The sequence below is a fragment of the Gavialis gangeticus genome, unplaced genomic scaffold, assembly GCF_001723915.1.
Source record: "Gavialis gangeticus isolate Ggan-Ray unplaced genomic scaffold, GavGan_comp1, whole genome shotgun sequence".
NCBI classification, from domain to species: Eukaryota; Metazoa; Chordata; order Crocodylia; family Gavialidae; genus Gavialis; species Gavialis gangeticus.
In genome coordinates this window covers 91,447,814-91,465,491 of record NW_017728992.1, presented here as the reverse complement: position 1 = coordinate 91,465,491, position 17,678 = coordinate 91,447,814, and the positions used below count along the sequence as shown (strand labels likewise).

The 17,678-nt window shown below is 41.9% G+C and overlaps 1 long non-coding RNA gene across 1 annotated transcript in view; it reads left to right on the top strand.

Annotated features, from left to right (window-relative positions):
* Nucleotides 1-3,746: 3,746 nt before the first annotated feature.
* LOC109299586 overlaps nt 3,747-17,678 on the top strand; it is a 19,917-nt gene continuing 5,985 nt past the window's right edge. The window contains exons 1-2 of the long non-coding RNA XR_002097925.1: nt 3,747-3,758; nt 14,848-14,851. This is a non-coding gene — a long non-coding RNA (uncharacterized LOC109299586). The remainder of the gene's footprint in view (nt 3,759-14,847; nt 14,852-17,678) is intronic.

The window sequence follows — 17,678 nt, the reverse complement described above, 5'->3', positions numbered from 1 at the left end:
TGCCAGGGTAGGGCAGGCCTTTGTGCTTCATGGGGGTGGCTGAATTGACCCGACCGGGGGTTGAGTGGCACATGCCCACCTCTGCTCCCTGGCCCCTCTCCCCCCTGCTATGGCCAAAGCTGAGCAGAGCAGGGCAAGAGCAGATGCAGGCTGCTTGCTGTGGGCTTGGCGCTCTCCACCCTGCTGCCTTTGCCCCAGGAGCTCCATGCCAGTCACGCACCCCCTTCCCGTCCAGCAGCAGAAGGTGCAATTTGATGCCCCCCTGCTGCCAGGGGGGCAGGGGGAGCATGATTGGTGCAGGGGTCCTGAGGGAAAGGCAACAGAGAGCCCGAAGCCCACAGCGAGCAGCCCGCATCTGTCCCACGCACAAATATGGGGGGGTACATGCCCCCCCAGCCTTTCCCCCTGCCACCCCTGGACAAGCTGCCCATGGCTCTGTCCCACTCCCTGCCCTGACCTCAGGTCCAATGCATCACCCTGGCTGGGCAGCACCCCCCACTCCTGCCCCACTCCCTCCCTCACCATGGGGACCTCAGTCTGCTCCCGCTCCCTCGCCCTTTCCCCTCCACAGATTTACCTGCAGGGAGTTGCTCTCCATGCTGCCCTGCTCTTTTTCTGGCATGTGCATGTGTGTGGCCGTGCACATATACACGGCACCCCCTGCATCTCACTCCAGGCAGCCGCAAGCAGGACCCCTTGCAGACTAAAATGCTTCTCGTCTACCCCCGCCACTTCCACATCCACACACACTTACAGACTTGACACAGCAATGGTAACAGGAGCCTCCAACATCCTTAACAGCAGAACACCCGAGTGGGAGTATCAAACAGCAGGTCTCTGGGAGCAAGGAGCATATTTGGATGAATATTTGGGCATGCATCCAAGAAATAAGTGAGATGGAGCATTCCTAAGGAGTAGAAGTGCTAGTGGTGGGAAGGAATTTCCTGAAGATTGTTCAAGAGGAGAGAATCAAGTGGATTGAAAGAACAATAGGCAAATAACCAGAGATAGGGAGAGAATTACTGAAATGAGAGCAGAGAAATAGGAAAGAGGGCAGGGACAGAGGCAGTTGAGGGGAGAGAGGAGGAGGAAGAAAATTGCAAATCAAAAAGCAAAATGTTTTTTGAGGAGGAAAACACAAATTAAAGCGGAGTGTGAAAATGGTCTACAGTGTGCCAGCAAATGTAGTAAAAAGATGGTTGAACAGCATAAACTGAAAGAAGATCAAGAGAGTGTAATTGAATAAATTATACCTGCACCAGGCGCAGCAGAGTTTTTCTTTCCTCACGCTACAGTTTTCAGCTTGGCACCCTGTCATGCAGAGCCAGATAAGAATTTCAGTAGAGGGGTGCATTAATGTACATTTGTGTGTGTGATTAATATGTCTAATGCAGATTGTCATCCTATTCCTTCCCTATGGATACACAGATACCTAAACAAGTCAAATGCTCTGGGAATGCTGTCAGGTTTACACAGTCCCTTGTCTGATCACCTTTGGCAAACAGACACTATTAAGGTGGTCTGGATTACAATATCCAGAATCGGATTACATGAGCTCCCTCTGCTCCCCCAAGCACTTATTTATGCACCATGGCAACACAACAAAATAATTGATAATGCTGGAGAGGCTTGTTTGATGTTTTGTTGTTTCACTTCCAGATGGTCTGTCTACATTAGAAGGGTCTGGATTTAGTATATGCAACCAGACAGAGAAGTGTTATGACCTGATGACCAGTAGACCTTTCCTAATTACACCAAAATTTCCACATCTTAATTGGTTCTTTCTGAAGCCTTGAATATACTCATGCTTTTATTTGTATTTAAGTAGTTCTCAAACATAGTTACAGGCAAACACAGCTATAGTAGCTATAACACCCCAAAATGCTATTCCAGACACACTTGCTACTAAGTTCAGAAGCTATGTTACATTCTTGATTCTATGTTGCCTGGAACATGGCTGTCTTTTAACATGTGACCCTCTCAGCATCACAGAAGTGGAAAGGGATCTCAGAGTCATAGTGGACTCCAAGATGAACGTGAGTTGCCAGTGTGATGAAATCATCAGCAAAGCTAACTGCACTTTATCATGCATCAGCAGATGCGTGACAAATAGATCCAAGGAGGTGATACTTCCCCTCTCTGCAGCACTGGCCAGACCGCAGTTGGAGTACTGCATCCAGTTTTGGGCGCCGTACTTCAAGAAGGATATTGATAGACTCAAGAGGGTCCAGAGGAGGGCCACTCATATGGTTAGGGGCTTACAGGACAAGCCCTATGAGGAGAGACTGAGGGACCTGGATCTCCTCAGCCTCCGCAGGAGAAGGCTGAGAGGTGATTTTGTGGCTGCCTACAAATTCATTAGGGGAATGCAGCAGGGGATCAGAGATGCTCTGTTCACCAGGGTGCCTCTTGGGGGGTACCAAGGAACAATGATCACAGACTGACAGAGATTTAGGCTAGATATCCAGAGTAACTTCTTCACGGTAAGGGTGGCCAAAATTTGGAATGTGCTTTCAAGAGAGGTGGTGTTCTCCCCTACCTTGGGGGTCTTTAAGAGAAGGCTGGGGTCATCTGACCCAAGCACTCTTTCCTGCCCAGGCAGGGGGTTGGACTCGATGATCTGTTGAGGTCCCTTCTGACTCTAGCATCTATAAATCTATGAATATCTATCCATACTAGATACTGAAACTGGAAAAACTTATTAACCAGAAGCCTTTCTGAATAAGGTACTAATCATGGATATTTTTTGCTCAAGTCTATAGAAATTCTAAGTGACCCAGTGTCATCTGAGATTCAGAGGTAGGCTGATCATTGACTGCATTGACAATAAGCCACTATGAAAAAAAACTCTTGATCTGCCAGAGATGAAAGTAATCAGATATTGCTCACATACATTGAAAATATTTCCCAGATGAATGATCCCAGACATTCATTAGTAAGCTTCAAATGGATTGGATAGTATTTGTTTATACATTGCAAGAGAATTCTGGATCACAGGTTGCTTGATCAGTCAAACTTGAACCAAAAATTGAGACTAAGGTAATGCAAGGCCTTGGACATTTTCATGAAAATTCATTATTCTGAAATAGGTGGAACTAGTCAATGCCAAAATCTAACTAGAGAGAGAGAGTCCTCAAATCGCAACCCTGAATAATAATTTGAGTTCATATCCAAGCTCCCGTTTTGAATGTCAGACTATACTTGGCAAATCTGAATGGTAAATATAAACTCTTCAGAATATTCAGAGACCTGAGATATCCAGGATTCTCTCTTCCTACTGCACCCCCCTCCATTATTGTGATGTGAAGTTTAAATCCGGGCTAATCACTTTGGGGGGCTGCTAATGCTGACAGCATTGTATGTAATGCTGGTTATGTACATAACCTTGTCAGTGTTGTAGTTTTAGCAGCCCCCAAGCTGACTAACTCCTTTCATTTTAAAGTTTCTGACAGTCACTTTGGTGTCTGCTATTAGTAGCCTTGAAAATGAGAGAGATGGCAGGGACCAAACTGACTAGCTCCTGTCATTTTCAAGGCTTCTAATTGCAGCTCTTTTGTAGCTGCTTCTCCTTCAATGTTTCTGGTGAAGCTAGAGGGAGTACAATCAAGTTTCAAGTATACAGTGGGACTGAAAAATGCTATGGATTACTGTGGTTTATACATTTAATCAGTATTCAGATAATCAGTGTTTGCAGAATTTAATAGGCACTGTTAAGTTTCTAGCAGAAGCCTTGAAAATGAGGGAAATTTGGTTTCATGGTTGCTAATATCACAGCACTGTGGACTCTAAGAAGTAACTGTTGTTTATATTGCTTGGGTAAATGCATATTCTGAGTAAGTATAATATAACCTGGTTTTCACTCCAAAATCATTTAAAAGAAATACAAACCCAGAGTGTACAGTTCAATGCCTGCACTTAACACCTGGTTTCTATGCTGAGGTTAATTCTCAGAAAGGTGTCATAATGTCTTTGCGCAGTATGGATAGTGCACAGTACTGAAGGACAGAGAGACCTAAAGGAAGCAGAAAAAGAAAACAGACCCAAGACGAGAAACTAAAGATGTGGCCAGTAGCTAAGATGGTGATTGCTGCAATTGGAGCAAATCTAACCATGCATGCACGCTTTGAAAGCACACAAGCAAAAATGGGAGGATGTATTACAGATCTTATAAACTGACCAAACCCATGAAGAGAGGAACTAGAGGATTTAAAATTTAGAAGATGTAACGGGAGACAAAGTAAGTAAATAGGATACAGGAGACTGACAGTGCTTGTACAGTACAACTGAAGGTGTCATTGCAGGGTGGGTAGTACTAAATTTAATCTTGCTACCTCAGGAACCAATAGGAGTGGGCAAGGGCACAGACTTCATTTGATTAACTTCCCAAATATGTACTTGGGGTGTTTGGGACTTGTACAATGCACACCTATGTCCATGTCACTGTGTTCACTGTACCTGCGCTAACTAGTTTAAAGCTAGCTATGCCTACTCATGGTGTAATGTAGTCATATTCTATACTTAGGGGATCTTCACAGCCAAGGTCATTATATGTTTATAAAAATGATAGACCTTCTTGAAGGCACAGAGGAGGAAAATGTTATTGCTTTTTGTTTTATTTTGTTTGGTCACAAGCTATGTTGGGAATGGGAATTGATTTGTGTGCCTTAACTGTATGTATTTTTAGTTTCATGTGTTTGGATGTCTTTGGAGTATGACCTGGATCTGCTAACTTTGTAACGCTTGGCTTTGGAACAACTACAACGTATCTGCAACACTTTTATGCTTATGTTATTGATGCGTGTTTTTAATATTAAATCATTTTAGTGTAATATTTATCAATATTAAATAATTTTAGTGTAGTCTACAGGCTTTTTGCCTGTAATTGAACACAAAGATAGAGATTTGCTCTGTTACTCCCCACATGGTGGTGTCCCTCTATTTACCTTGAAAGCAATTTAGAAAAAGGACCATCTATGAAAATGAACGCACAGTTGGTGTTTAACAACTAACTGTATTCACTCTTTCAGAATACAACACCAAATGGCAAACAAGTCTGGTTGCCAGAATCTGAGTCGGTAACGTGTTCACACTAAAATGCTAAAAAATGTTGTTTTCCAGGTTTGAATAGGAATTTGTCTACGCTGTGTCAATGGTGAGTATTAGGGATGATGGGACTTAGCACATCCTGCATACCTGAATCCACTTATGCACCTCAGAGCATGATGTTCACCAGTGAGACTGCTCCAGAATAGTCAGTATGCAGACTCCATTGGGTAGGCAGGCACGGTGTGCTCAGTCCTGCCTTTCCTGGGACCCACTGCTGACACAGACAAGCCTTAAAAGAGAAGAAGAGGAATTGACATAACCTGCTCAGCTGGCCTAATATGCTCTTGGTCCTGGTGTAGATCATTGTCACTCAGTCTTTCATCTTAACTACAAAGAAAATATGACAGAAATCACAGTCTTGCATTCAGGAGTATTAAGAAACACCAAGGGATGTGCTGTCTCTGAAATTTAAGTGCCAGCAAATTGTTGGGTGAATTATGCAACTTGATTCTTGTCAAGAGTTCCCTCTGCCTGGCTGGTTGTGGAGGGAAGTGTCCTCGTTTAGAGGAGCTCTGAAACAGCAAAATGCTATGCCTCTGGTATTTGGTTATATACAATACCAATGAACTCCTAGATAGGTCCACATAATCACTAGGAAAAAAATGGCGTGTTTTTAGATAACCTTCCTTCCATTGCGCATTTAACACTCTTTCCCACAACAATGAAAAAAAGGATGCAAACTGCAGAAGTATCCAGCATGACCAGAGGGGCTAGACTTGCAAACCATATTACCCTTTTCATAAAAACCATCAACCATTAAAACAGTAGCTTTTCAAAAAGGGAAGTTACTTAGGAATAGCTACATTCCAGAACAAGTGACAGGTGAATAATCCTGGTATAGTGAATTGCTTGTGGTAGTATTGCTAACATATGGCAATTTTAAACTTCTGAATAAGGCACCTCTCGTAAATGCTTATTTGAGAACTCAGTAATTGTTTTTCATTACTGGTAAATTGAACTTGAACTGGAAACCTGAGATGCAAAAATCTAGTGCAGGTGATCGTTAGTGAAGGCTTCATTGTAAGGAAAAACAGAATAAGGGAAGTCAGTACCGTAGGTACACTTTTTACCCAACTCGCTTGGTTTTTCTTTTGTTCTTTTTTTTTTTTTTTTATGATTCCTCCTGCCTTCCATTTCAAGGTAAAGGTGAGGGGAATTTCTGTGGCCTGGGAAGATATAATTTCTCTTTCTGTGAATATTGTTATCATCATAGCTTGTTTGTTACATCACCCTGTTTTTTCTTGCCTTAAACTTCCATTATAAGGGCTAAATATACACATGGGACTTAGGTTCAGAATTGTAATAAGCCTCACTGAGGAATCTGAAATCCTGAATTAGGCACCCAGACTCCCCACGCATTGTTTCAGGAGAGTTGGGTACTACAAATGAAATGCATGGAATCCAGCATGCTGAGCAGGGTTACTGCCTATGGTAGCCATTCGGAAATGCTGAGAAGGGTGTGCCCTAGATCCCACGTTTATGGAGAATCCTCACTTTGGGCTGCAGGGAAGCATCTAATCTCCTGAACCTGCTGCTGGAGGTAGCTGTGTCTATCAGGCCTTCTTTATAAAACCAACTTAGAATAGGGATGAGAAGTAGTATGCTTTTTCCCTCTAAATTAGGACTGGCTAAACTTGACTATTTTACATACGGTATTTGAAAATTGGAGCAGGAACAAGAATGCAGCCCTTTTCCTCACTTAAGTACCTTAACTACTGAGCTGTAGGGTCATGCTTCCACTTGCTTCCTCTCCGGTCTAATGCATATATTTAATAATCCCAAGGAAAGCAGAACAGATTCAATAAGACGATCTGAGAGAGTTTTACCCCAAAATTCTGTACTGTCTGGTGGATTCTCCTGGGAGGCAAACCATGTGGATTCACATCTCCTCAGGAACAGGACAGAACAGGACAGAATCCGAGTCTCCCTGTTCCTGCTTGAATAATATAACCATTCAGGTATTGGATAAAGGATGGGAGGATGACACCACCCCCTTTTCTGATGTTGATCACATTGTGTTTGGGACCTGATCTGGCAAGTGTGTCCTGACAACAACTACTGGGTCAGGCCTTGCAGGTGCCAGAGAAAAGAATAAGCTAGTGAATGGATCCCAACAGGGCTTCAGCACCCAGTTGCTCGGTACTGTCGAGACTCAAGTGGTTCTGGGAATCTCTTCACTGATGGACACTTGAGTACTTAGGGACAGTAGTCCCCTCCGGTGTTAGCAACAGTTGAGCAGGAGTACTGAGGCCCTATATTTTGGACATGGGTGCCTACAGGAACACTTGGATGCCATTTAAAGCTTAAAGCCTTTCATGGATCTAGCCTACAGTCACTACTCTACATTTAACATCTCTGAACTTAAACACAGGATGTATCCTGAGTCTTCCTGTGCACAGTTCTTTCTAAACATACTATGGCAGGTCCTACCTATGTCATACTACAGCAGAGGCGGGGAATTAATTTGGGTGGAGGGCTGCTTACTGAGTTTGGCAAGCCATTGAGGACCGCATGACAGGCAGCCAGGGGAAGATAAATACTAATTTTCTAAAATTTTTAGGGGCCCCACGGGCCAGATAGAATGGCCTGGCAGGCTGCATCTGGCCTGCAGGCTGCATTTTGCCCACCCCTGTACTACAGCAAGGCAAAAGTAAAACAGTATTTAATGTATAACCTTCAGCTGTAAATTCCTTTGGTGCTTTGTCTTCACACTTGTCCTTGACTCCCCACACAAAGAAACATCATGACCATATGTCCAAAACAATGTATGATAGGAATATTGAAAAAGGAGCAGATTTGGCAAACTAAGAGCACCCTAGAAATACGAAGTTTCAGTTAAATAAACCATTTTCACTTCATTTGAAAAAAAAAAATCACAGTAGTTAAGGGAAAACTACTCTTTTTGTTTCTCTGAAATGCTTTCAAATGTGTGCTATGTATATATTCTATAGTACCGGGCTTGTTTTCTTTTTTTTTTTTTATATTTAAATACAGTCCTTTCCTTCTCCCCCCAGCCCCAACAGAATACTAGGTAAATAGCATGCAGCGAATGGCTCAATATGCTAATTTCTGTTTGATTGTATTAGCCTCCTGCCCTCTTGTGATGAGAATTCAAGCCTCAACTGCAAATTCAATGTCCTAATGAGATTATAGTGAAGTTCTCAGTTTGAGCCTGTACGGCAGCAAAGGGAAGGGAGAGGAGAACATGTTTCCTAGGTGACTAGCTAACTGAGTTGTTAACCCTGGTAAGAAAGGGTAGAGCTGGTTTGAGTGGCAGTGCTGCACTACACATCAACTGCTTGCATAGTAAAGTAAAAACAATGAAAAGCAGTGACATGGGGAAATTACACATTTTGTTGCATCTGTCTCATCTCAGTGGAAGGGATATAGGATAAAGGGCCTCAGTTTGTGGTAATGATCTTTAAAATGGCCAGATAAATACAAAGCTATGGAAACTTCTGTACCATCTACTAAACATTATGTTCAGATAACTTTCAATATTGTTTTTCCTCTTGTTCATGCAGTTTTTTTTCTTTAATCCATTTTCTATTATTTTAATCTTATTTCTTAAGTGCGTGGTATAATAGGGCTCTCTCATAATCGGCTCTACCAGATAATAACATTGCTGCTAAAGAGGCTGTCTAGAATTGAAGCTTTTGTGGCAAATAACCACGGATTGAGACATTTCAGTTCTTTGGAGGAGATGAAATAGTGCCAGAATCAAAGCATATTAGATATATTTTGGTAGCAATTATATCAAGAGCATGGAATCTGATTTCCAATGAGGGGATATTTAATGGCAAACATGCCCATTTAGCATAGTTTGGGTCAAATTTGTATATAATTTAATTGTTTTGCTGAAAAAAATGTTGATAATCTTTCTTGCTTTGCCAATAATTTGTCTTACAATATAGTTGCTAAAGACAGGATGCCTATGGCTGGAGAAATGTAGTGATGGGGGCACGGGCAGTGAGGGAGGTTTGTTTACATACCTATTTTCTAGAAGGTAAGTATGACCTTCTCCAGGTACTGGGTTAAAAGGTCCAATCAAACAATGCTGACTCACATTGTTCCACTGGGCTTGACTCTGGTTTCATATCCAGTGGTGTAAAACAGGAGTAATTCCATTGAAGTCAATGGAGTTGCATTGTTATGAAAAACACATGTAGTGTAAAATTAGTACCAATGACTAGCCAGACTATATATACAAGACTATATACACAGACTATATATACATGATTAGAATTGAACCAGGGCTCCAAACACTGACTGAAGCAGTCCAAAAGTGAAAGGGATCTTATTTTGATCACCATGGTTTTTTATTAAAAGCCATTGCCTTCTTTGTCCTAGTTTTCCAGTGTATAGTGTTTTACTTATATAGGCGGGGGAAGCACAGGAGAACAGTGGTAAACAGAGATGGTGACAATCCAATTTTAAAAAACAAAAAGCGGAAGCAATTTTAATTCTACATTTTTAGTTGTACAAGAGTGCAACTTCAGGGCATTTTTAATGTGTTAAAAAAATCTGTTTTATTAATTTTAAATCTCGGTGAACAAATGAAAATCACATTTTGAAACTGGACACTTGGGGCAACTATACACATGATGGATCTCTGCTCTGATGGGCTAATTAGCACGTGGAGCAGACTTGATTAATCCTGCAAAAATTAATAGAGTCTGCTGTGAGTCTGCTGGAGTGTGTTAATTAGAGTGCTTCAGCAGCCTCGGTGTCACATGTATTCAGTGTCCCTGCGTTTCAAAATGGCGCTGGGGGTGCTTTAACTCAAGCTCATTGATGAGCTTGAGCTAAAGCACCCCTGCTGCCACTTTGAAGTGCAGGACGCTGAATACACACAATGCTGCAGGCACTTTAATCAGAGCGGCTCTCAGAGACATTCCAATTAAAGCACCCCCCCCCTACCCTGGAGCACGTGTATAGATGCCCATAATTTTGACTTACATTTTCTGTACCCTCTGCAGTATTTTACAAATAAGATGATTTTGAAAAGGGGAGTGCAGGTGACATGGTACATTATCGCATATAACACAACACACACTTTTCTCCAATTAAAGGGAAATTAGAAACATGACCAATATTCTAGAGGCCTAGTGCTACATTATTCAGTTTAAGATCACAGCAAAAACAAATATTACTAGGAATTCACAGTTAATTTGCTAGATTATATGTACAGTTAAAAATGCACAAGCTAGGCAAAAATACTCAAAATAAATTGTTTTATTGTCTTGTAGTCATTATAGTTAAATGTACATTTCTTATTCATTTTTGTAAAACAAAATCTAGCCTTCTTGAGCACGCAACACTTCACTGTCTGTCACTTCCATACCTGACTTAATGTTCACCTGAGCTAACAGTACCACACCTAAATTAATAGGGAGACAAGGTTCTTTGGGTAGATGTGATATCTTTTATTAAACAAACTAAATAGTGGAAAAAATGTTCTTTGCAAGCTTTTGGGGAAAAACACCCTTCTTCATAGTCTCTATATGCCTGAAGGAGGGTGTTTGTGCCCCAAATCTTACAAAGAGCATTTTTTCCATCTATTTAGTTGGTCTTATAAAAGATTATCACATCTGCCCAAAGAACTTTGTCTGCCTATGTCCTTAGACCAACACAATTATAGCCAACAACCCTAACACCTAAGTTAAGGTTTTTGCTAAAGCTAAAAACAGTTTTCAGGGCTGTGCAATAGAAGAGAGATGTTGCCAGGAATGGCTAACAGATAGCAAAACTGAAGAAGAAAAGATAGCTTGATTTATGGAACGTCAAGGCTATTGAAAAGGGGAGAAGATCATTAGTATCTGTGGAGTGAAGAGAGATTAGCAGGTAGATTATAGTAAATCATGAAGTCAGTTGACTCCCTTAGTGCTAGCTGAACAGAAATGGAAATGCTGGTGCTCCTCCTGGGCAGTTGGTTTTAAAGTTTGGGTGAAGCAGGAATCAGAGGGGAATGCAACTGCACCACAGCACCCCCCTGCATGTACCCCCCTGATTTTACAACAGCAATAGCACTACTGTTCTTTATACTATCTTATTATTTTATATATTATAATCTTTATACGCTATAATGCAGAGCTGCTGCAGTTGAGTTTAGCAGGTTCACCTACCCCATGCTTGCTCCTGAGCTGGCAGGAACACCTGGGGGTGGGGGAGGTGAGGGAGGCAGGCAGGCAGGGAGGAAAAATCTGTCTGCTGCTGCTGCTGTTCCCAATCAGAGTAGGGCAGTAGTGGCTTTGGAGAGCCTCCCCACCCTGCAATCAGTTGGGAACAGTGATGGGGCAGTGGAAAGGGGGGAGGGGTGAATGGGAAGGGAGAGTATGGGAGGATGAGGACTGAGGGGGTGGGAGTGGGTGCTGAAAGCAGGGGGATGAGGCAGACAGGATTCTTAACTGATTTGGGGAACGTTAAAGAAGTCCCTGGTGGTACCTCTGCCATACAGTCCAGAAGGGGGGTGCACACGAGCCATTGCGTTCTTGCTGTTTCTGCCCTCCACTGCTTTCTCCCTTGCCCTCATCTTCGGTACACTTTTGGCCCATCGCCCTGGGGCTCTGGCCTATCAGGTGCATATTTCCAGCAGGCATGGTGCCAGCTTGACCACATGAGCTCCATGCATCCATGCCACAAGTAGGTGAGTCACCAAATATCATATATTGCTGCCATACTCTGGCTGGAACAAAGTTACTCACCAAGTGGATGGAAGGAAGTGATTGTTACAAAATGATAATATCACAAAGGCACTGTCATAAGTTCACCTATATTTTTATCATGATGACTTGTCCCAACAAACTGACAAGTATTAATGCAGTGTCATGATGTTACATACTCAGATTCTCTCATTCTCGCATACTCTCTTTCTCTTTTCCTGTGCTTCCGTGTATCTACCTGGAAAAGGCATGTGCATAGGCATTGAAAAAGGTTCAGGAGCCTCTAGTCACTAACAGTACAATGAAAGAATTTCCCAGCCTTACTATGATGTAAGAAGCATTCTGGTCCTGAAAGGCTTTTAATTACGAATGGGTATATTTTGATTTGTTTCTGTGTTTTCGAAACTTGAGTAATCCAAATAGGATGTGCTTTGCAATTTTTCCCCAACCAGGTATTGTTCATGTGTTGCCTAAACTGGAGATTTGCAGAAATGTATGGAATTTGTCACTACGTTGTAGTGCCTCCCAGGGTTAAAATTACACTTTGACTCTTGAGGGGGGTCAGAGGCAGTGGCAGCCCAGGTGTGGGCTCCGGGTGGCTGTAGCAAAAAGCGCCAGGCAGCAATGACGGGGAGGGAGGGAGCCGCGTTTCCCCCATGCTAAACAGCAGTTTCTGCCTGGCTGCTGTGAGGGCTCTCATCTCTTACGGAGACGTTCTTGTCTCTTACGGGGAGGGGGGGCTTCCCCCCCTCAGCTTCCCCACCCCCCATAATTCAAACCCTGATGCCTCCTCAAAGTGTCATTTCTAATCTTTGCAATATGGCAGTACCTAGGTTTTGATCTTTGTACCAAGTATGTTAGTGTGTAAAAGCAATGGCTTTTGGTATGCATGGAACCCCAAGTGGTAGGGGGGTTTTAACATGCACACTATTCACAGTATTTCCCCTGCTTGTAATGCACAGTATGCTTTCTATTTAAAGGAGTTGTGTTTTTAATCACTGAATTTGTTAAAATTGTGTTTCCTTTTTTGGGCAGAGAACAACTTGAGCTCCAATAAGCTCATCCTAGTAACAACTGCTAAAGAGCCTCTTCAAGAGGTTCTCCTGTATTCCTAGATGGCTTTTTCAGGATATTCCAACCTATTCAGGCCTATACCTCATTAACTTTCTTTGAACTCTCATACATTTTCTGCCTAAATTCCTTTAAAATCTTATTTCAATGGTAAGCCATGTTTTCTTTGGCTTGTCCCACATGTTATTTTATTCACATCATTTTTAACCCTTTTAAAAATCTTAATAAGTTGTTTGGCTGAATAATAGCAGTGTTAACTCTCTTAATGTATCAAATCAATTCTCCTTTTCATATTTTTAATCTGCTTGTTGCTTTCTTAAATTACATGTCATTTTCTCTTGTAGAATGGAAAAGTGAACAGAAATGCAGATTGCTGTTCATTATTTTTTCGACTTCTATCAGGTTGCCCCTTATGCATCTATATGCTAAGAAGTACAGTTTTGTTGCTGGAAATCAGTCAGTGGAAATTTGCTTTTATTTTTGTTCCTTAGCTTACCATTTCTCCACACTGGGATCAGAAGAAATGCCATGTGATTTAATTGTTTGTCTAAATCAAATACAGTTTGAATTTCAAATATTGTATATTTGCAACAGTTTATGAATCAAGACTTACTCAGACCAATTCTTGACTGAACAGTTTGAATAACTAATCCATTCTAGAAAATCATGAACTGTTCATTGACAATTTTAAAATCTATAAAGGGTCAACATATGATTACATTCTTTCCAATATATTATTCACTCCATTCTCTCTTGTCTGTTTCTGTACTGAATTTAATCTACCACAGTGCAGTCTATTATCTAATTTATGTCCTTCTAGAGTTTAACAGAATCTTCCCTAGTCTTAAGCAAGCTAAATAATATTGTACCATTAATAAATTTGCTTTTCATAACTATCCCAACTTAATAAATATATTTTAAAAAACAGCAGTTCTATTACAACTCCATGGGGGTACCTCTCTCTCTCTCTCTCTTTCTTTCTTTCTCTCTCTCTCTCTCTCTCGGTATCATATCCAAACAGGATGTTGTTGGCCACGGTCTTCCACAGATCTTTTCTCTTTGAGGCATACAGAATTTCCAGTGTCGATACACTCATTCATTTAGTTAGACTCTTGACATAAGTCGACCTCTGTCTTCCATGATCTCTTCTTCCTTCAATCTTTTTAGTTACAGCCAGACTTTCAATTTCCTCTTTCCTCATAACATGTCCGAGAAACTTCAACTGTCTCTTTCTGATGTTAATCAGCAGCTTCCTCCTGCAGCCTGCTCTTAACAAAATATCTTCTTTTGAAGTGTGACTTATCCAACATACATTCAAGATGAGCCTTAAGAACCACATTTCAGTTGCTTCAATTCTCTTTTTCAAATGTGGCAATATTATCCAGCATTCTGTTGCATATGTGAGGACTGGTGTAACATAGCAATCCAAAACTCTTAACTTCATCCCCATAGAAAGTTTACTATTTGTCAATATCTTTTTCATTTTCCTAAATGTCTCTTGCCATCCCTATTCTCCATTATGTTTCATGATCACATTTACCATCTGATGTTATCCAGCATCCCAAGTAGTTCAATTTGTGCCCTGCCTTATCTGTCCCTTTTCCACTTTGATGTTGCATACAGGAATGATCATCTTTGTAATTACCATGCATAATAATAATAGTTAATAGTGGGTACCCCTGCCAGCTCCTTGACAGTGGGGCTGGTGCTGGGGGATCCTTATCTCCCAGTGCTGCCTTCACAGTCATGGAGCTGGTGCTGGGAGATAAGGATCTCCCACCGCTAGCCCTGGGAGCTCCCTGCTAGAAGAGTCTGGGGAGCCTGTTCCCCACCCAGCTCTGCAACTGTAAATCTGGAGTGGGGGCTGCTAACTGACCTGGTCAGAGGCAGGTCCCAGCACCATGCCTCAATCAGGCAATTGAGGTGCAGGGCTTGGAAAGAGCTGCAGGGGTGGGTCCCAGCCTCCTGCCCCAATCCACTAGTGGGGCAGCTAGTAGCAAGCCCCCAGCTGGGTGGGGAATACCTGCCTAGCTCGTGGCTCACTGCTATCTGCTCCACCAATGGATCAGGACAGGGGGATGGAATCTACCTCTCCCTTGCAGCTTTTTCCAAGTTGCATGTCTGAATCAGGGAGCTGGGGATGGGAGCTCCCTGCTGCTGGGGCAGAGAGGGACATTGTCCCTGCCCCAGCACCAGCAGCTCTCTGGGGACATAGAGTAATGTCCCTGCCCTGGCCAGGAGACAGCTGTCTCCTTGCCCAGTGCTCCCTGCCAGCCCCTGAGCTAGCACTGATGGGGAGCCTAGAGTGGGTGGTGGCAGGGGCTCATTGCAGGGCCCAAGAAAGTGAGAGCAATTTTCTGCCATTAGCAGCAAATTTGCCTCTGCTTTCCTACACATATAGACACCTGCCAGGGAGCATTTACTCATAAGTAAATTGCTCCTGGAACTAATGCAAGTGCAGACACACCCAGTATCCCTACAAAAGTCCTGCTGATTTATATGCTGTGTGTTTACTTAGTACTTTAAGTGCTGTAATTTAAAAACATGCTTACAGAAGCCTCCTATACTGATGTCTTCTAAACTCATTGTTGGTGTTTGATTTCAACTCCTATGTCCCCATTGGGCATCTGGTCCTGAGTCTTACTTTCACTGTGGTACAACTTCAGGCCTTATTCAAGCAGTCACCGGCTTTACTAATTTAATTACCTTTACCATACATTTTACCCTACATCTGACTTTCTGCACTGAACAGACATTTATTCCATTGTGATATTGTTACATCCACTTCTACTTCCAGACAAGCCACAAACTGGCTTCCTTTCTTTTTCTGTGTAAAATAAAATCCATCAGTGGTTTTACTATTGCCATTGACTCTGTGGAGCATACCCAGATACTTTGGTGATGGGTAACAGTATGAAACAATGATATAGGTAGAATAGCAGTGAGGTAAAAACATCACAATGGAAAATTGATGTGCAGTTAGTCTTCAGTTGAAAGGGGAGAGATTGGGACAGATGCAGGCTGTCTAAGCAGCTTAAATGTAAAAGTGTTTGCTCTCCCACCACTAGGTGGCAGCAAAGTGTAGATGAAAGATACCTATGGTATCATCAGGGATCCCGGTTTTCTCTGATTTAAAAAAATCCCCAATTTTTGGTTTAAAAAAAAAGTAACTCCAAATCCACATTTTTCCATGATTAAAATGAAACATCACTGTACACATATACATTAAGCCCATGCAAATAGGGAAGTATTTGATTTGGATTCAGATTCAGGCAATTCGGAGGACAGTGATTTGATTCGGATCACAGTCCTGAATCAATTTGGCAGATTGGCTTTGGAAGATTCAGCGCTGATTCAGAGAGGTTTGGAGATTTGGCCATAGTCTATAATGGGGAATCACTGAAATACCTATAACTTTGTCATTTTGGGGTGATTCTGATAAAAATTGTACAGATGGTAGCCTGTTCTGAGGGCATGAAGTCTGCTAAGTTTCAAGGAGATAGGTGCAATGGTTTCACTACCAGGGAAAACACAGCTTTCTTTTTAAAAAGTGTGGTGGGGAAGGTGGGGAATCAAGAACAAATATAAATTGAAAGAAATGGATTAGATAGGGATAAGGAGAGGGATTCTAGTTAGTAAGCTATATCTAATCGTTTCCAAGAACAGAAAGTAGCAGGAGACTGACTAGGTGGGAAGCCAAGCCAGTGCAGTACCTTTCAGATGCTGTTGCTCAGGCAGAAACAGCTCACAAAAGGCACAGAAAGCCTGCAAACAGAGGCTTATGTGCTGTTTCTACATATCTCGCCCAGAGCACTGTTGTTGGAAGGGGAATCAGGGAAAGATCACAGTCACTGGCCAGCTACAGATGTTAATCTTCCCCCCCCGCCTACTTACCCTTCCTCTTCTCAGTTTCTGTTCCCCTGAAAGACTGCCTGCCAAATCGTTTCCAAATTGATTCAGAAGCTCTGAATCAATTCAGAGGTTTTTTTCCTTCTCCCAGTTCTATTAGATTCGATAATTTGGTCTCTGAATCGGACTGAATCGTCTCTAAATTGAATTTCAGACCGAAGCCTCGCACATCCCTAATATGCATACGCACACATACACATATACATACATACATATATATATATATACACATACATACATATGTGTGTGTGCACGTGTGTGTGTGTGTGTGTGTGTGTGTGTGTGTGTGTGTGTATATACACACACACACATACATATATATATATAAGTGGTGTTTCAGTTAAATCATGGAAAAATGTGGCTTTGAGGTTTGTTTGTTTTTAAACTGAAAATTGGGGATTTTTTTAAATTGGAGAAAACCAGGATCTCTGGCTATCATTTCTGGAATACCTACCACTGCGTTACCTGGTATAGACATGTATACACTTGGAACCCTTTCAAAAAGGGAATATTTTAAAAAGGCAACAGGTGATATGCTCTAACTGTTAAGTGAAAATGAACTGAGAACTATTCAAATGTAACAAAAACACTCCAGCTTTAAACCTGGAAAAGTTGGAGTGATTTTGTTATGTTTAAATTGTTTTTAGCTTCTTCACACACAACAATAACAGGGTGACTGTGCTTTTGAAACATTTCCTTTATGAAAGGGTTCCAAATGTGTGTGTCCACTCCAAGACAGAAATAAATGGTTGTTCCCATATGATAACTATGTTAGGGTGAAGTTAATTATGAGAATACATATTAACAATTTAGAGTAACATATATAAATTCATGCACATATATAAATTCATGCAGTCGGCTGGGTCCGAGTGCTCACGCAGGTTCTTGGATAGAGTCCAGGATCTTCATCTAACCCAGGAGGTGCACAGC